This window comes from Amia ocellicauda, chromosome 6, assembly GCF_036373705.1.
Source record: "Amia ocellicauda isolate fAmiCal2 chromosome 6, fAmiCal2.hap1, whole genome shotgun sequence".
NCBI classification, from domain to species: domain Eukaryota; kingdom Metazoa; phylum Chordata; class Actinopteri; order Amiiformes; family Amiidae; genus Amia; species Amia ocellicauda.
The window spans coordinates 42,392,220-42,411,831 of NC_089855.1; positions in this window are offsets into that span (position 1 = coordinate 42,392,220).

Below are 19,612 nucleotides of genomic sequence, written 5' to 3' on the forward strand. Positions count from 1 at the left end.
TATTTGAAACGTCCTCGTTTCTTAATTAAATAAATCATACAGTATTTCTAATGTTACATTTTTATTTATATATATATACTTAGATTTTCCAAGGGATAAACTGATGTTGCAGTAATTAAATCACAATAGATGTATGTCAGTACAATAGGAACTTTTTTTTTTTTTTTTTTAAGAATGGCAAATTAGGAGCCATTACTGTATTGAACTGTAATGTAACATGAAAACAGGTATAAACCAAGAAAGAACTAAATCTTTAAACTTGTCAGGTTTTATAACTTTACGACCACTAGGTACATCCAGCAGGTAATGCCACAGGAGTCTGCGGTCGCTGAGGTAAGACACAGTCTCTGGGTGCACTGTGACTTGGGCATCCCGAAAGTTGGAAGAATGGGTGACACCTGGGCATGCCTCAAGTGCTAGAGCAGGCTGTGGAACAACACCTGGAACAGGTAGCATATCCCTCTGGACAGGAGCTGTGGAAGAAAGAAGAGATAGAGACGGCATCGAGTGATGACTGGAGCTCGCTGGAACTGGAAGTGGGTAAGGGACGTCTCCAGACAAAGCCGTCAGTGTTGATGGCGGACTGACAGGTGCATCATCAGGATCTCTAAACAGCTGTGGAGGCGCTTCTGGATGAGCAGGTAAGTCAGACCAAGGACCTTTGTATGCCTTCAGCAGATTGTAATGTACAATCCATGATTTGGATTGTGGATCTTTTGGGTCAGTGATTTCATAGGTCACGCCAGGACAACCGTCTTTATCCAACCTCTTCAGAACTCTATGTGGCCCTTTCCATCTAGGAGCAAGTTTATTCCTTTGATTGGCAGGATCATCAAGGAAAACAAGATCACCTTCAGCATAGGGGTTAAAAGCAATCTTTTGATCATAGTGAGTCTTTAGCAGTAGCTTAGATTCTTTCGACTACTCAGCGGCCATGTCAAAAGCATGTGACAGGCGGTTAAAGACATCCTGGGCATAAGCAGCTGGTGTGCCCAGAGTTGCTTGAGTAGTGAATGAACTGCAGTTCAACAAAACGTCCACAGGCAGACGAGGTTCCCGACCATGAGCAAGGAAAAATGGAGTATATCCAGTACTGGAATGTACACTTGAATTGTACGCAAGTTCCACCTGTGAGAGGTATTTGTCCCATTCTCCTCCATTTTGGTAGATGTATTTAGCGAATTGGTCTTTTAATGTCCGGTTCAGTCTTTCCACCATGCAATCTGATTGGGCATGGTACGGAGATGTTCGTGTCTTCTCAATTCCCAACTTGCTACACAGCTGCTTCACCAGATCAGACTCAAACTGTCTGCCCTGGTCAGTGTGGATGGACTCAGGTATACCATGTTGACGGATGAAGTCTTCAAACAAGCATTGAGCTACACTTGTTGCACGCTGATCTTTTAAAGGAAAGAGATTCACATAGCATGTACAATAATCCATTACAACAAGAACATACCTGTTGCCTTGAGAAGTGACTGGTAGCTCGGTGAGGTCAACAGCAATTTTCTGGAATGGACGATCCACCACAATAGGTTGTAAAGGAGCTCTAGCTTTTGGTGTTGGAGCACTGCGAGTCTGACATGTTAAACACTCTGTACAGAACTCTGCAAAGTTCGTTCAGTCCCTAAATGTCCACTGAAGACATTTCCATGCAGGTATGTGAGGGCTGTCTGAATGGATTCAGGAAGAACCAATTGGTAAGTATAGGCTTTCTGCAGAAAGGTTTTAATTTTTTGACAGAGGATCCCATTTTCCAAAGTCAGGTGAGGAAACTCATACCAGAGCTTTTTCAGAGCTGACGGGGAGTTTTTGATTCGTCGTGCAGTAGGTCTTCGGTTATCCATTTCTTTCCATTCCATCGCAGTTCTCAGAATGACATCCGCTTGTTGTTTCTGCTTCAGTTCATCAATGTCTATTGCTAAATCTTCACAGGTTTGTCTTACAGGAACAGCTTGTTCAGGCTGTAGTTCAGAAGATAAACTGTTTTGCATCTTTCTGGGCAAAGTTTTTAACGAATCGTCTGTAATAGGAACAGAGACCCACAAAAGCTCTCACCTCAGTAGGTGTTCTTGGTGTTGGCCAATCTTTCAATTTGTCAAGCTTCCTGGAATCTGGTCTGAGACCACCCTTGGTGATTACATGTCCCAGGAAAGAGACTTCATCCCGTGCAAACTGACATTTACTGGCCTTCAGCTTTAGTCCTGGCTTTCAAAAGCGAAGAAAGACATCTTCCAAACTCTGCAGATGTTCAGGAAAGGTTTTGCTAAAAACCAAAACATCATCCAAACAGATGAGGCAGATCTTCCAGTGTAGACCATGAAGCACAAGCTCCATTAAACGTTGGAAGGTAGGTGGTGCATTGGTCAGTCCCATTGGCATGATCTTAAAATGGTATAAGCCGCTGCCGGTGGTAAATGCGGTCTTCTCACGGTCTTCTGATGCCAGCTGAAATTGCCAATAACCACTTGGTAGGTCCATGGTACTAAACCAGCATGCCCCTGCCAGGCTGTCCAAAGCTTCAGAAATCCGTGGTAAGGGATGCGAGTCCCGTATGGTGACAGGGATTAATTTCTTGAAGTCAATGCAAAATCTGTAGCTGCCGTCCTTTTTCTTGACTAAAACAACAGGTGAAGCCCAAGGGCTGCAGCTCTCCTCAATAAGGTCATGGGCCAGCACCTGCTGAACTTGTGTATGTGTGTGTGTGTGTGTGTGAGAGAGAGAGAGATAGAGAGTGTGTGTGTGAGAGAGACAGAGAGAGAGAGACTTTTTGAATATTAACACCTTTATTTTACTAAAGAAATACTAACAAAACATTTAAAACAAACTAGAAACACCTAAAAGACATGAAAAAAACTCCCGACATAAAAACACAGCCTATTCTAAAAAACCTCAATAAAAACCACTACACACGTGCTACCAGTAAAATATTCAAGTGAATGAAACCAGTTGGTTTAAATGTCCAAAGTCAATGGCACAGAGGGCAGCCCCGACCCCCCACATCTGCAGAAAAGTGTCCAGGTCTCCCGTCAGGCTGTAGAAATTGTAATCCAGTCGCACTCTGGAGCTTACGAGAGAGCTTACGAGTGCACACTGTTGCTGCACCCGCTAAGTCTGACTTCTCCTACTGCTCAGGATAGCCAGCTTAGCCTGCCCCACTAGAAAGTTTGCTAACTGACAAACATGTCTGTGGCGCTGCTTGTACTGGACTCCCAAAATAAACAAAGTGCGTGAGAAAAGGAGGCCCAGCTGCTTGAACAGGCTCTCCAGTGCCGTGAACAGCAGCTCTAATCTAGGGCAGTGTCAGAAACAGTGAAAAAGAGTCTCTCTCTCCCCGCAGTAGGGGCAGGTGTCGCTCACTCTGGGGTCCAGTGTATGTGCAATAGAGTTTGTTGCGATGACGCCATGCAGAAGCCATGCAAAAGCGGGCGCTTGTTCAGGCTCCTCCAGGCATGCATCTTCACCCAGAGCCAGGTGCTCCCTCCAGGGGGTGTCAGGGAGGGGCTGCAACTGCTGATGGTGCAGCTCCCTCACACTGAGCTGATTGAGCTCCTGACGATGAGCTGTGGAGACAGGCACACTACACAGACTGTGAGGCGACAGTAGGCGGCCTGATGAGCTAGGGGGGACTGAGAGACACAGACAAACAAGGGGAAAGACGGTGTCAGAGTCCTTGGGCCAGCAGTGCTGCGTGAGAGCCTGGAAAAGCCGCTCCACAGCGCCTATGGGAAGGGCGTTCTGTACTGCCCAGAGAAATCTGGTTACGACTCTCAGTGACCTCATTCCCAGCCTGGCAGCCAGGCTGTCGGCACCAACCCACTGTCCCCTGTTAAAATCCAACAAATCCCTCACGTCAGATCACATCGACCTTAAGCAGGACTGACCTGAGGCTGCTGGAGAGCAGGAGTGGACAGCTAAAACCGGGGTTCCAGAGCAGTGGCTCCTCTAACAGCCAATACAGACTGCTGCCCCCCAGCTCCCTACCCAGGGAGAAGCGCTGCCACACCTCTAAAACAGTACTATAAAAAACAGGCAGGGAAGGAAGTATATTGGGACGTGTCTTAAGTTAAAACATGTGTCTGTCATAACAAGTGTCCAGGGCGGGAGACACTGGGGATCTGGAGGGTACAGGAGCCTCTGAGCTGCCTGCAGCCGAAAGGCACTCAGCCTGCTTACCTCCTGGAGCGGCAGGTACAGCACTGCTTTGCGCACCCAGTGCAGCCCGTCCCAGAAGAAAGGAGCAGGGTCTGTATCTGGGACACCAGGGCCGGTTGGGGATCCAGACAGGCATAAGTGTGCCAGAGCATGGAGGCCACCAAGTTATTAATAACAATTGCTCTCCCCCTGAGGGAGAGCTGGGGCAGCAGCAAGTGCCATGCCCTCAACCGGCCCTGTACCCTCTCCAGCAGGCCAGCCCAGTTCTCCTGCGTCTCCCCCAAAGTCACACCCAGCACCCGAGGGCCTGAGAGAGACCACTGCAGCCCCGCAGGGAGGGCAGGGGGGGCAGAACCCTCCCACACCCCAACCAGATGAGCGCTGCTCTTCCCCCAGTTGACCCTGGCTGAGGAGGCCCTGCTGAACTCCTCCAGATACTCCCACAATGACCTGGATGTCTCGCTGGCCAGACTGTGTCTCAGCAGCATAGGCCGACACCCTGACCGCCTGCTCTGGGTGACAAGGGATGGACAGCCCAGCTAGCATCTGCCTCAGCCTGTGCAGCAGGGGCTCGATAGAAAGGAAGTATAGCATCCCTGACAGACTGCAGCCCTGTCTGATGCCTCCATGGATGGGGATAGGCTCACTCAGGCCACCATTGATGTTCAGCACACTGAACACACGACAGTACAGCAGCTGAATACATTCTACGAACCGTGGGCCGACACCAACTGCTCTCAGCACCTGAAACAGGCACTGCGGCCGGCATGATGTCTCTGAGCCGCTTAGCCAGAGCCTTAGACAGGATCTTATAGTCCTGACACAGCAGCGCCACTGGCCTCCAGTTCACAATGGAGGACAGATTCCCCTTCTTGGGCAGCAGGGTCAGAACAGCTGTACGACAGCTAATGGGCAGCAGCCCAGCTCACAGGCCTTCCTACAGCACTGAGAGCAGGTGAGCCCATCCAGCCCCGGTGCCCAGCCCTTACTGAGCTCTTGCATTGCGCAGGTCAGCTCTGCCAGGGTTAGTGGGGCCTCTAACCCCTTGACCCCATCCTGTGGGACCTTAGGCAGACCCTACAGAAACTGCTGCTGCTGCTCCAGGCTGCCCGGCTCTGCGGAGTACAGCTCCCTACAGAACTATGTGGCATGACTACCCATCTCTTGCCCATCCTGCAGCACGCGGCCCTCAGCCGTCCTCAGGCAGAGCATCACCCTGCTCTGCTGCCGCCTGCATTCCAGCCCAAAGAAGAACTTGATGGGCGCATCCATCTGTGTCAGGCTCTGGAACTGCAAGCGCACCATTGCTCCTCGAGCCCGCGTCCTTAGCAGCTCTGACAATGCCTGCTGCATAGCTTTGAGGTCCTCTAATGCCCCCGAATCTCCAGCATCCAAGGCTCGGTGGAACACCTGAATCTCTCCTTCTAACTCCTTCATAGATTCATTCAAGCTGTCAGTCCTATGCTCAGTGTACTTCTGGCAGAAGAGCCTGGTCTTAACCTTGCCAATGTCCCACCACTTTCTCAGGGAGGCAAACCTAGGGCGCTCTGATCTCCATCTCTGCCAAAAGAAAAGAAAAGAATTACAAAAAATCCTGTCCTGCAGCAAGCTATTATTGAAAAGCCAGTAGGCACTGCGCAGCCGGACAGGAGGCAGGGTGACACTCACAGTGATGAGACAGTGGTCAGTGGTCAGGTGGGGGTGAAATGGCAGCCACCGATCAAATTGACATGATGTCTAAAGGTATAAAATCTATCCAGCCTGGCTAGCGACATAATGCTAGAACCCGGCCTCACCCAGGTGTACTGTTTCACCTTTGGGTTGGCATTCCTCCAGACATCGACCAGATTGTGCAACTGTGTATTACCTTGCAGCTGTTTTGCTGACTGTGGACTGGGCTCCAAATGATTCCTATCGAATCTATAGTCCACAGTACAGTTCCAATCACCCCCCCAAAACCAGGATCTCCTCAGCCCCACAGTCTGCTAGCGCTTTGCTGAGCACCGGAAACACTGACAGTCTGTCTCTCACAGCATTGGGGGCATAGATATTAATAAACACAAAGGTCCTTCCCCCACTCTCAGCCTTTACCATCAACAATCTTCCACCAACAAACTCTGTTTTCTTAAAATAATCAATTTTAAAAGTGTGTGAAAAAAAAATCCCCACTCCCCCACTCACACTAGACCCTTGGCTAAACACACTCTCTCCTTTCCACTCCCGCTGCCACTCACACTCATTCACACTGTCTGCGTGCGTCTCTTGTACAAATAAAAATTGAGACATAAAAGAACATACTAATAACCATCATCATTAGATTGCAAAGCAGTCCTGACAACACTCTTTCCACTTCTTTAACCTGTAGCACTCCGGCTCACTAAACTCCGCGAGTGCCACATCCTGCAGGATCACTTGTGCAGATGCCAGGAACTGCTTTGCATTAGGGAAGAAGTTTTCTAAAACTATATTCCTCTTCCCCTTTGCCTCCCTTAAAAAATCCTTAATGCTTTTAGCACTGTATCCCGCAGTGTCAGTGGAGGCGGGCTCGCCCTGGGAGTCAGCGATGTCCCCCTCAGCAGCGCTGTCCGAGTCTGCGCTCTCCACAGCCGCAGCACTGCACTCAGACTCCCGGCGCCGCAGCCGGTCGGCCACCTTGGGTTGAGACGGCAGGTTCCCCCAGACAGACTCCCCTGACTGCGAGTCCCGCCGCACCACAGCCCCCACACCGCCTCCAGGATCCTCCTCATCAGCCGCCCTCGCAATATTCGCCTTTTTAGACAACTGTATCAACGGCCTCAGAAGACGGGGCAGACTGCTTCTGCTGTCTTTTCCTGGGCACTTTAAACCCATCATCACTGGCTAAGTGTTCAGTCTTGGTGGCGGCCGCATCAGCAGCAACAGCAGCTCCCTCCTCAGCTAACTGAGCCCGTGGCTGCTCTGCATTCTCACTGCTAGCAGCTTCCCCACTAGGCTCCCCTACTCTGTCCCCACCGAGGCCAGTAGCGTTTGCCACCGCCTCCCCCTCATCGCTCCCCCGGCCGGCAGAGCCGACACCAGACGGCCCTGCCTGCTCCTCACCTTCCTCTCGCCCGGCCGCCGGAGCCTCTCCCTGAGGGCAAGAGCGACTGATGTGCCCCTGCGCCCCGCACCTCAAACACCTCATGGTATCAGTTGACACGAACACCACCTACACTAACCCCTCGATCTTAAACTTCAGAGACAGGCTTAACTCATCGGTGCCGTCCGCCAGCACCATGAAACCCTGTCTGCGGTAAGAGAGGACGTGTTTCAGCTCCGGGGCGCTGCAGCCCAGCAGCACCCTCCTAATGGCGCACGTGAGCCGGCCATAGCGACTCAGATCCCCCGCCAGCAGATCGTTGCTCAGGAAGGGGGGCACATTGGAAGTAACCACCTTTACAGCCGGGGTGGCCAGAGGGAGCTTGGGCAGGAAGGTCCCCTTCACTGTGACCCCCTCCTCCATCACATCCTTCACCAGTGCCTCAGAATTCAGGAAAACCACAATGCCCTTATTCATTCGAGCCGCAGAGACGATGTTCTGGAAGCCGACCTTCCTTCCGATCTCCATCGCACAGTCCTCTACCGACACCTACTCCTGGGACACGAGTATAAACCCGTGCTTTCGGGTCAGCGTTTCGTAATTAAATGAAGGGAGGGGTCTCCCCGCCCGCAACGCCATGCTGATCTAAATCGAAAAACAACCCCCTAAACCCGAATCGTTTAAAACCAACAAACGATTAAAAGTATCTATAAAAAAACAAGAAAAGGAAAGAAAAAGAGTAGTAAAAACAGTGGGTGTGTGGGTGGCTGTGTTAGTGCCTGTTTGTCTGTCTTCTGTGTCTGTCTGTCTCTGTCTCTGTCTCTCTCTCTCTCAATTCAGTGCATTTGTATTGTCAAAGCAATTGGAAATTCAAACATACATTTATACATACATACATACATACATACAAACATATATATGAAAAAGAAACAATACAATTATAAATCACAATAAGATGTAATAAAGTACAGGAAAACAAAATGTAATAAAATGTGATCTTTAATACACACAAATATGTATGGCTGGTCGGAAGCGTCTTGGACTCGGGTTCCTCTTCATGGAGGGGAACGTGGATGAGTTTGTACCATTCTTGGGAGGCTCTGCCTTGTTGGGGTTTTGCTGTGATCCAGGTGAACAGCAGATCGGGCATAGGTGGGCATGTGGGCGGAGGAGGAGGAAGGTCGGTCAAGCAAATAAGCTTGCTAAGGTACGCAGCAGCAGCAAACAGCCCCCCCATCCAGCCAGCCAGGCAGTCTGGCTGGCAGTGACTGAGTGGTTGACAGACGGCAAGCAACGGAATGCACGTGCTCTGTGATGTCATAGCAGTCAGCTGAAGAGAGAGGTTTGTCATGTGATGTCAACGCTGAGCTGGATGGCTCTGTGTGTCTTGCTGGCTGTGTGTATGTGTGTGTGTGTGAGAGAGAGAGAGAGTGTGTGTGTGTGTGTGTGTATGTGTGTGTGAGTGGGTGGCTGTGTTAGTCTCTGTCTGTCTCTCTCTGTCTCTCGCTCTGTAGATGCATCATAGGGAACATATGTAACAATCTCTCTTTTTGTTTACCAAAAATGTGAATGAACGTATTAAAAGTGGGTTTTGCCTTGTTTGGAAACGTTTTAAGATGATTTATGAAGTGTAAATTGGATTTGTCTCAATTCTCCGTAGTTTTCAATATATGTGCCATTCAGTAGCATTCATGTTACAGATGTGTCCTATGCAGTGGTAGGGTCAATAAAATGTCAGTAAAACTTTATTTTAGCAATTATAGAGGGGATCAAATGCAAATAGAGGGTCCTGACTAATTATCTAATTTACCAACAACATTTAAAATTAGGTTTTGCAAAGCTGCAAAAAATGCTGTATAATCGTATGTTTGTTTATACACCAGCTGCTAAAGTCTGATAGCTTTGATCTCATTTTTTCTTTCTCGTGAACACCAAATGGTGTTTGCTTGATTTTTACAGAGTATGTCATAAATTCCATACTTATGAAGCCTGACAAATTGTATGCTGTAATATTGAATATTTTCAAAGTTACATCATTTGTTTGTTTTTCCTATCATGTTACAAATGTTCCCTATGTGATAGATGCATTATATCTTAATAATGTCAAAACAATTAAAGATATACGGATTATTATTTTGGTAAAGTTATAACACATTGCCATTAACTATGTGTGTCAGTAAAAGTTTAAAAAATCCTGACTGTTTTTTATTGATCCTGCAAAATTGGGAAAAGTGTTTAGGGAACAATTGTAACTTATAGTTAGGGTTAGTGTTAGGGTTAGGGTTATGAATATAATTGATATATAGAATTGTTAATAACTGTAAATGTTTAAATTCAATTTTTCATGGATTGTCTGAAAGTTTCAGTTCTATATTCGGTTTTGAAACCTTTTTTTTCTATTTATGTATATGAAAGATATACATCTATACAATATCTTCACTATTATAGATAAACACATTTTTATTTTCGGCATTGTTAAAGCACATTGGTATTACCTATGTGTATCTTTAAAAGTTAAAAATTCCTAAAGGTTTTTTATTGATCTTGCAAAATAAGTGTTTATGGAAAATTTGTAACATAGAGTTAGGGTTAGCCACTGGGTAAGGGTTACATCTTCAACAGTAAGTTAATTCATGTGAATTATTCTCATCAATGTTAAAGAACAATAAGGTCTATTATGTGTGTCGATAAAATGCTGATATTCCATAACGTTTGCTTGTGTATTCTGCAAAACACATATTTACGGAACATTTGTAACATTAGGGTTACGATTTGCCATAGACGCGGAATGAGTTTTATTGTAATGTTAAAGATGGAGTCGCCTCAGTGCTGATTATTATTGCTGTGTTTCTCCACTTCTACTCCACGCTTGGGAACGCCCACATCCAGTGACGTCAGTGTTCGATTCCAAAACCGGTGGAAAAGCGGGCCGGTTCACAAAAAGATCAGCTGGATCCCAGGCCGAGCAGCTGCTCTGGCTCCAGCACCGGCACCATGTCGGTGGAGAAGCGATAAGTGAGCTCACACTGAGCTCAGTGTAATGTCTGCTCTGGAGAGCTCACAGTGTGACCTAGTCGTGAGTTCACGTCTTTACTGGGTAGTCCTTGATAACTTAATCGACTCAATTCTTGGGCTTAATTGGTCAAAATGACCATTGGTTGAAGGTACTCAGGGACTGATGTGTAGAGAGACTTATTAAACCTGCAGGATTGTGGTTTTCCCAGATCAGAATTAACCAGCTCACCACAAAGGAACATGGTAGGTGCTATTGCAACATGGATTACACAAAAACATTGAAATCCAAGTTTGCAGTGGTCCTTGGGCCATTGCGTGGTGATCCAGATCACTTCAGCACAAATTTTGCAGTGGTCTGGACTACAACTCCAGGGACTACTGTGCAGTGGTCCAGACCTCAGAAACTGAATGCTTATGAACAGTGAAGTAGGCATCATAACTGTAGCCAATACTTTGTGGTTGAAAGACTTAATTTAATCCCTGTTTTGTACTGTAAGATATGATTTGTTAGAATGTATTTTTCTATGGGAAATTCTATACCATCTGGTTTGGTAGAGGAAACAGACTTCCTCCCTTTCATCTGGTAGCCCCTGGTATCCCCTGGTAGCCCTGGTAACCCTATCTTTATGACCAGAGACCAAAAGGGACCTGTCCTCTGATTGGCTCTTAGCCAAATTCAAAATGACGCCCCACTTCTAGATTACTTTAGTATAAGACACCCACGTCATGGTGGTGGCAAAATGCTATTGGTTGGAAGGAAACCTTATAAAAGGGAAAACAACGAGAATTTGAGTTCTCTTAACTTCTTCATCCTGCAACGATCAGACTGAGCTGGAGAGGAGAGAGAGAGAGAGAGACACACTGCTTCCTGCCTGACCAGACTGGCCTATAAACTGTACTGTGAGGAGAAAGAAGAAAATGGCTATTATCTGTTTCTTACTGTAATCCAGCAGAAGCTTAATATTACTTATTTTCAGTAATATAATTGAATGATACTAGTTTCCTATTTTTGTCAAAATAAATGATTATTGCACATCTGTGACTTGAACGCATCTTCCCTCTAAAAAGAATCTTAAAAGAGAAACCAATTGACCTATGAATTTTCAGTTCAACTATGTATTTAGATTGACTGAAAAACCAAGCAATCCCAAAATCTTTTACAGTATGATTGTAGTTTGGATGATCTATTAATGCAAGTTGATAACATATTTTACAGAAAATGGGTTTTAGGAATTGAGTCAAAAAACTAAAAGAATTGTCTTAGGGACCACTGCTCTTTTTTTCCAGACCAATGTATAGCCCACTTTTCTTTTAAATTATGTTTAAAACAAAATTGAGGAAGCAGTGGTTAGTTCTGAATCAAACATATTGACCCCCTCACTCAATCTGTAAGTCCTGCAGCAAACATTGGAATATGCATAGATATTTGCACAAACTGGTATAAATGTCCGTAATAAATTACCAAATGCCATTTTTGTTGTTTCAAATTTGCCCAGCATCTTACCAGTATGTCCTTTTAGTATGTCACAAATGTTCCCTAATTCGTTTTACAAATGTTCCCTGTATGTTATGAATGTTCCCTAAGCAAGTGACGAATGTTCCCTAGTTCATATTACAGATGAGCCCTAGCACACACACAAACACACTCTCTCTCTCTCTCTCTCTCTCTCTCTCTCTCTCTCTCTCTCTCTCTCTCTCAATTCAGTGCATTTGTATTTACAAAGAAATTGGACATGCAAACATACATACATACATACATACATACATACATACATTTTTATGGAAAATAAACAATATAATTATAAATCACAATAAGATTTAATAAAGTACAGAAAAACAAAATGGAATAAAATGTGATCTTTAGTACACACAGATATGTATGTATTTGCCTTTTGCTAAAGCTTTCCATGGAGGGGAACGTGGATGAGTTTGTACCATTCTTGGGAGGCTCTGCCTTGTTGGGGCGGAGCTGTGATCCAGGTGAACAGCAGATCGGGCATAGTTGGGCATGTGGGCGGAGGAGGAGGAAGGCCGGTCAAGCAAATAAGCTTGCTAAGGTACGCAGCAGCAGCAAACAGCCCCCCCATCCAGCCAGCCAGGCAGTCTGGCTGGCAGTGACTGAGTGGTTGACAGACGGCAAGCAACGGAATGCACGTGCTCTGTGATGTCATAGCAGTCAGCTCAGAGTGACGTTCGTGATGTCATCGATGAGATGGCTGGCTCTGTGTGTCTTGCTGGCTGTGTGTGTGTGTGAGAGAGAGAGAGAGATAGTGTGTGTGTGTGTGTGTGTGTGTGTGAGTGGGTGGGTGGCTGTGCTAGTGTCTGTCTGTCTGTCTGTCTCTCTCTGTCTCTCAATTCAATTCAATTCAATTCAAGGGTGCTTTATTGGCATGACAAACAGTTTTCTCTGTCTCTCTCTCTCGCTCTGTAGATGCATCATAGGGAACATATGTAACAATCTCTCTTCTTGTTTACCAAAAATGTTTATGAACGTATTTCAAGTGGGGTTTGCCTTGGTTGGAAACGTTTTAAGATTATTTATGAAGTGTAAATTGGATTTGTCTCAATTCTCCGTAGTTTTCAATGTATGTGCCAATCAGTAGCATTCATGTTACAGATGTGTCCTATGCAGTGGTAGGGTCTTAAATGTAAGTAAAACTGTATTTTAGCAATTATAGAGGGGATCAAATGCAAATAGAGGGTCCTAACTAATTATCTAATTTACCAACAACTTTTAAAATTAGGTCTTGCGAAGCTGAAAGAAAAGCTGTATAATCGTATGTGTGTTCATACACCAGCTGCTAAAGTCTGATAGCTTTTGAAGACTCTGTATAGGACGTTGAAGAATGTGTTTTGTGATAATTATATAATGTTTTATATTAATACTAGCATTAGACGGAGTTTTGTATACAGACTTAGCAGATTAGATTTAGCAGGACAAGTAAAGGGTCAACAAGGTCGATTTGTTAGAATCTACTGTCAGTAATGAAAGATTACACAGTGCCGAAATAGCCTACAGATGTCTGCTGTTAATTTGTTTATGACTTAACCGTTTCTCCAGATAGGCAGGAATTGTTTTTGTTAATGGGCGATTGACACTAGGTAAATGATGACCGTGGGATCGCATCTTTCTAGTGCACATCAACGATGGAGATCTGCTTTGGATCCATCACCTCTTCACGGGAGGACAGATCGTAAAACGGACCCAGACCTGTATCTTCTGATTGGATGAACGTCCAAAAGATGTTATGTCATTTTTCCTATAAAGTTATACTCATGTTTGTAAACATTAAGTCTCACTGAAGGAATTATTCCTGACGTGGGGCTTCCGAGCGGCTCGATTAAAGTTCTGTTTGCTTTATCTCCACGACTTCTCCACTTATTTCAGACACGGTTCTACAACTTGGCGTCACGAACGAGGATCTGAACTTGCCTCCACTCCCGGGACCAAAATATGTAGCTTCAAAGTAGCTTTAAAAATGACCACCCTGTATATTTAGATTTGATCTCAGGATTATGTGAGGCTCTCAGATTGTAGTTTAAAGAGAACCTGTGGAGAGGTATAGGTAAAACAAATAGAAAGGTTGACTGTACAGCGGAGGATCACAGTAGGGTGAACTCCAGGTAAGATAGATCTGCGGGGAGAGATGCCAAGGGAACTGAAAGGTACGACGAGGCCTGCTGAGCCCCAGGTTAAGCAAGGAAACCCTTGTACACCAGGGCCAGAGTCAGTGGCAGTCAATAACCAGACGGAACCAGAGGTACATAAAGTCCAGCAATATAGCCCCATCGTTGGCAAAGATAGGATTGGCATAATGGTGTTAAATAAGTGTCTGTATGTGAATTCCTACAAGTTTAAATTGTTAAACTTAAAATGATAAAGGCAAGATAAAAAAACGACAAAGTTTCTATAATTCTTTGTCTGAATAATAAGAATTTAGAGAAGAAATTGATCATAATAGATCAATAAAACACCAAAGCAGTGTATTTCAAAGATTATTTTACATCTGATTTTTAATAATAACAATATAATAAATTAATAAATGCTAAGGGCTGTTTGAGACACTGCAGGGTCAACAAAACACGCCACTAATCTAATATCTGAATTATCTTTGGATGTCAATCTGTATGTGCTTTGTGTGTTTATGTATATATATAGTCTGAAGGTTATGTAAGGTAAATGTCTGTTTTGTATGCTTTGTATTTTTAATATTGTGCATAGTACAGAATAAGACTGAGAAGGGAAGTATCCAATAATTTCAGAATTATATTTATAATTACGCAGTCATTGATGTTTTAACAACAGATTAATGAGGATTTAGACATTTAACTGTATACAGAGTGCATAAAGCATCAGAAATTAGAAATGAATAATGCATCTATTATAAGAATTATGTTTAAGTAATACAAAACATACACTAAATACATAGATTAATAATACTAATAAAGTAAATAAATAGTAATGGTGTCCTCTAAGCCTCAGAAGAACAATAATTTGTTTGTTAAAAATCATATTATGGACAAATGCTGTAAAGTCAAATTAAAGGAAAACTAAAGGCTGGAATCCACAGGAGCAGCACTCTGGTGCAGCCCTGAGTGACAGCCTGATGTAAAACCCATAGCAGGAGAATGCAAACAGTATAGTGACATATTATAGTCTTATTTTCGAAAATATTTGGTTATTGGCGCATAGCAAAAAATACCTGAAATAAAAGTTAAAATTAGACCTTGGATTTAAGATGAGTGAATTAGTCAAAGGGTAAGAAATTTAAGGATACTATAGAAATATAAATTATGAGCATTGAATAAGTGAGCTAAAATTAGTATTGCATAATTTTGAAGGAGAAAATAAAACTTAAAAATACTATTAGAATGAGTTTTACCAACCAGAAATAAAAAAATAAATGTTGAAAATTGAATTAGAGCTAATTTTTGTAATGGGAATCTGAGGAAACAGTGAAATTTGGTGAAGATATAAATACATAGATAACCAGATACTCCAGGAAATTAAAGGTGTGGTCATTTGGTAGCTGTGAGTTCCACAATGAAGAGTTTTTGAAATCCCCAGATATAAGATCCCTAAATACAAGGTGTAGGTAAGAAATGAACTATTGATCAGTTCAATCTGGCTTTGGGAACAGTTCTTCTGAACATGTACCGGTGTAGATTGGACTTCAATAGGAGGAAGTGACACAATAAAGACATATATGAGCCGTGCAGGCGGACAGTCTTAGTGCCCACGCAGGCTCTTCATTGGGGAAATCATTGACTGAACACATTTTTTTGAAAATTTGTTTTCCTGAGGTATCTGGGAATCATTATTGAAATCAATTAAAATGCATATTTTCTAAAAATATATTTTATTAGGAAAAAATCTTAATTTGTTAACTCAAATAATGGAGCGACATATGTGTATAAATAGTAATAATACATGTCAATAAATATAACTTGAATTGTCTAGTGTTGCGTTATGTTGGGTGTATTTTGATAAGAGCATTTGGGCTCTGAGCTGAAGCACTGATCTAAAGAAGACCTCTCCCCTCCCAAAGTTATCAGATTTCCTTAGTTCATCAGCTTGGAACTGGTTTTCATCAAAGTGACAGTTTTGGGGAGGATGGCACCGAGAAGAGGCCAAATAGGTTGGAATCCTGCTATGAAATGTCTGGAGAAAGGGTCCTGTAGGTGATAAAAACTCTTTGAAGTGGACGAGAACCGAAATCCCGAGATAGAGCTACGAACCCGGGCCAACCGGCATTTCCAAAAGATGGCATGGATTGACATCAGTCATATATCAAGCCCCCCTCCAATTGGACACTGGGGGCTGAAACCGAAATCCAATCTCAAGAACTCAAGAACCAATCATCTATTGATCTGACAGACTATAAGGAACAGAGCACAGGCTCTCTCTCTCTCTCTCACCTGAACCAGAAACTCGCTGCCACAGCTCAACCTGTAGCTCTGTTGCCAGAACTGGAACCAGAAACCAACCAAGTCTTTGCCGGCAACAGAAGAGTTAAACTGGGAGAAGGAGATTGAGCCGTATGAAGAATTCTTTTAAAGGACTTTATTAAATAAAGAACTTTAGAGACTGCGCTGCCCGCCTGTGCCCACTTGATCAGTGGAGTTTTACAGCTGGACAATTGACATATCGACTGTATACGAAAGTGTCAGTCATTTAAATAGCTATTTGAGTCTTAAGAAACTTGACCCTTGGAACAAACAGGGCCCTGCTTTCCTCAAAGACTTTGTCTTCAAGTAATTATGGTGGAAACCCTGCTTACAAAGAAGATTTTGTGCACAACCTTGGAGCCTTCAAACCAGTGGAAATCTGTTTGGAAAAGACTCTACATTCGCGAAACCCCAACTTCCAGGTGCATCGACTGAGTGGAAGTTCTTGGACAAAGCCGAACCGGACTGCCTTTGTTCCAAACCACACGGACCTCGTGCCGTGTGCTTTTATCTGAGCCCGAAGCCAGAGAGGCCTCTCTGCGACGAAGTTCAGATAAGTTTAACAGTTTGGAGTTCATGATTCATGACATTTGAGAAATAAATTAGAAATGTTAATCTGTGATTCATAACTCTAGAATGTGTAATATCATTTATTTTTCTTAAATATAAATGTGTGTTGCATTAAACTGTTTTGATGATAATTTTAGAAATAAAATCTGTCAACGCCGTGAAATATCTTCTCATTCCTGTTTAACTGTTTAGTCTGAAATTGACACAAGTTAATAGACATTAGATTATTGGTGGCCCTGCCTATCCTTAATCATTGAATAATAATCAGTTAAGGGAAATTGTGGTAACAAGTAATGATAGGATCTTTCTCGGCACTTAAACATAAATGAGACTGATATATATATAACGAGAAGTTACCTGACATTAAATACTAACCTGCGTAGTTATTTAATGTCTGACTAACAATACTAATGAGAGACTCACCTTCGTCTCACTAACCGGTATTGTAGTCAATGTGTTTATAACCTTTTTTGTTTAACGATTTGTGTTATCATATGCGATCCCATGGTCTTTGATTTGGTCACGGAAGTGATTTGTCTTTGATTTGTTGATCTAGAGTTGAATTTTAATTAGTTTTTCCCTTTTGTATAATTAGTGTAGTGCTACATTTAGTCTTTGTTTTTGAATAAATTTGACAATTTATATCTTTGGAATTGGTGTCTGTGTCCAATTATTACAGAAATTGAGTTCTAAAAGATTCCAGGATTCGTAATAAGGTGATACTATAAATTCACTTCTTAAATTGAAATTTATAAGTGTACCTTACGCTACACTAGTAAGAAATTAGGAAAGGAGAAAGAACAGCTGTTAGGATACAGAGTGATGTTTTCAGAGGGGGCGTTGGGGCAGTGAAAGTGTCTGTGAGGTCAGCTCCCCACTGAGAGAGATAAGAGAGCTGCCTTGTAACTAAATACAGATGTACTACTACAAACCAAGCAACATTGTCAACCGACAGTAATGTCCTGGGAAATCGAGAATAGTTACATTACTAATGCTAATAATACTGATGTTGATACAGATGAATAGAAAAATAACTACTATTATCTGTCTTCACAGGAACCAGCAACAATGAATTTCACTCACATTTAGTCCAAAGGTTCCCTACTCACATGCCATGACACATCAGTGCATATTCTCCCCTCTCACATTGGCCTCCGCTCTAAGTGCTGCAGACCATAATCCATCCTCATGGCCACTGATGCCAGTGTGTGTGGACGGACAGGAGGGAGGGGGATGGTGGAAACATACGATGCTTACCATACTCTGGTAAAAGTAATAAACCAACTAACTCTGCTGATTCCAATTGACAACAGGAGGGTGGCGATGTCCAGGAATAGACGGACAGATTATTATCAATGCATTTCTGATTGATTTCAGGTGCTGAAAAATAACAATTTTATCTTTGAGGAAAAGGCCTGAAGAAACAATATGGAAATAGATTGGGAAGAAACATGAATAGTCATACAACTCCAACCTCTTTTAAATCTAAGCACAAGGATACAAAGTCTGGTGGGACTATGGGCATTTCATGAACTATCCTTTCCATAGTTTATTAGAGTGACTACTGGATTGAAAGAATTGTGCTGTTTGGATGTGTGACTGAAGTGTGAAATGATATGTGATGTTTCAATGTGATGTAAGTGGTTACACACTGAATAATGCTACTATGGTGTATTGTATTATTGTATATGGGAATTGAGTGAAAAACTAGTTCTAAAAAAATGTATGTGATAACAAAGCCAATGCTTTGTAATGAACGAATAATACATATTTGCTCTAGTTAAAAAAAAAAGGTTTTATTGCATAATAAGTCTATTGGGCGATAGAATTGGCTTTAGAGCAGTGCCAATTTGGTTCTAACTTTTGGGAAATATAACTATTTACTTCTCCCGGTTTTGTATTCCTATTTTGCAAAACCGTTTTTAGGTGCTCAAGTCTATCTGAATCAAAAGTCCCATCTTCTGGAAACCTTAACTTTCTGTCACCTATTGTCCAGTCAAACCACTTGTGCACATCGCGCACATCTTCACTCCATAGTTATCATACATATATCTGACATGTGAACCTTTGGGTGGCGCGTCACCCGTTTTACTGGAGCCGTTACCACGCATTTTCTATGTAACGTTTTGTACACAACTACAAAACAAAACACAAATTAAAATAAATCCTATATGCGAATAATAACAAACATGTTTTTCAATATGTTTGCATTTATATAACTTGTATATAACTTAATGACGTTTCTTCATTTACCATTTATGGTTCTACAAAACACGTGATTTTATATTATCACCGGAAAATCAGATATTAAACAATTAATTAGCGGTCTTTTTTTTTTTTTTTTTCTAATTGTAGGTCAAACCTACCCTGCAGTTTTACAGACACACTTTTGTCTACGGGAACCCAAACAGGAAGACACAGTCCTGTTTCTTCACAAACAAGAAAACACAGTCAAGTTCATGGCAACCCAGGTTAAATAGGAAGACACAGTCCTATTACTTCATAAACAAGAAGACACAGTCAAGTCTATGGTAACACTAAGAAACTTTGTTTCTTAACAAGCAAGAAAACATTTCCTGCTTCAAGTAATTGATATAAGGCAAGCAACAACGTTTAATAAAATATAGATTGCGTTACCTGATCGTCAGAGGGCCAGGCGAGCAGACAAGTGAAAGCAAAGCACCGCAGTAGGGAATTTTTCAAAAAGGTTCCTTTACCTTTTTCTATTTTGCTGGAGCAGTTTTGCTGGTCACTGGTCTGGCCATTCCAGTCCTCTCTGTCAGGGTTAGCAATCCCATCCTCGTCGCCATGTAATGTGGAAGAAAAACCATCTTCAATCAGGTTGGAACGTTCGTTGCAATGCCT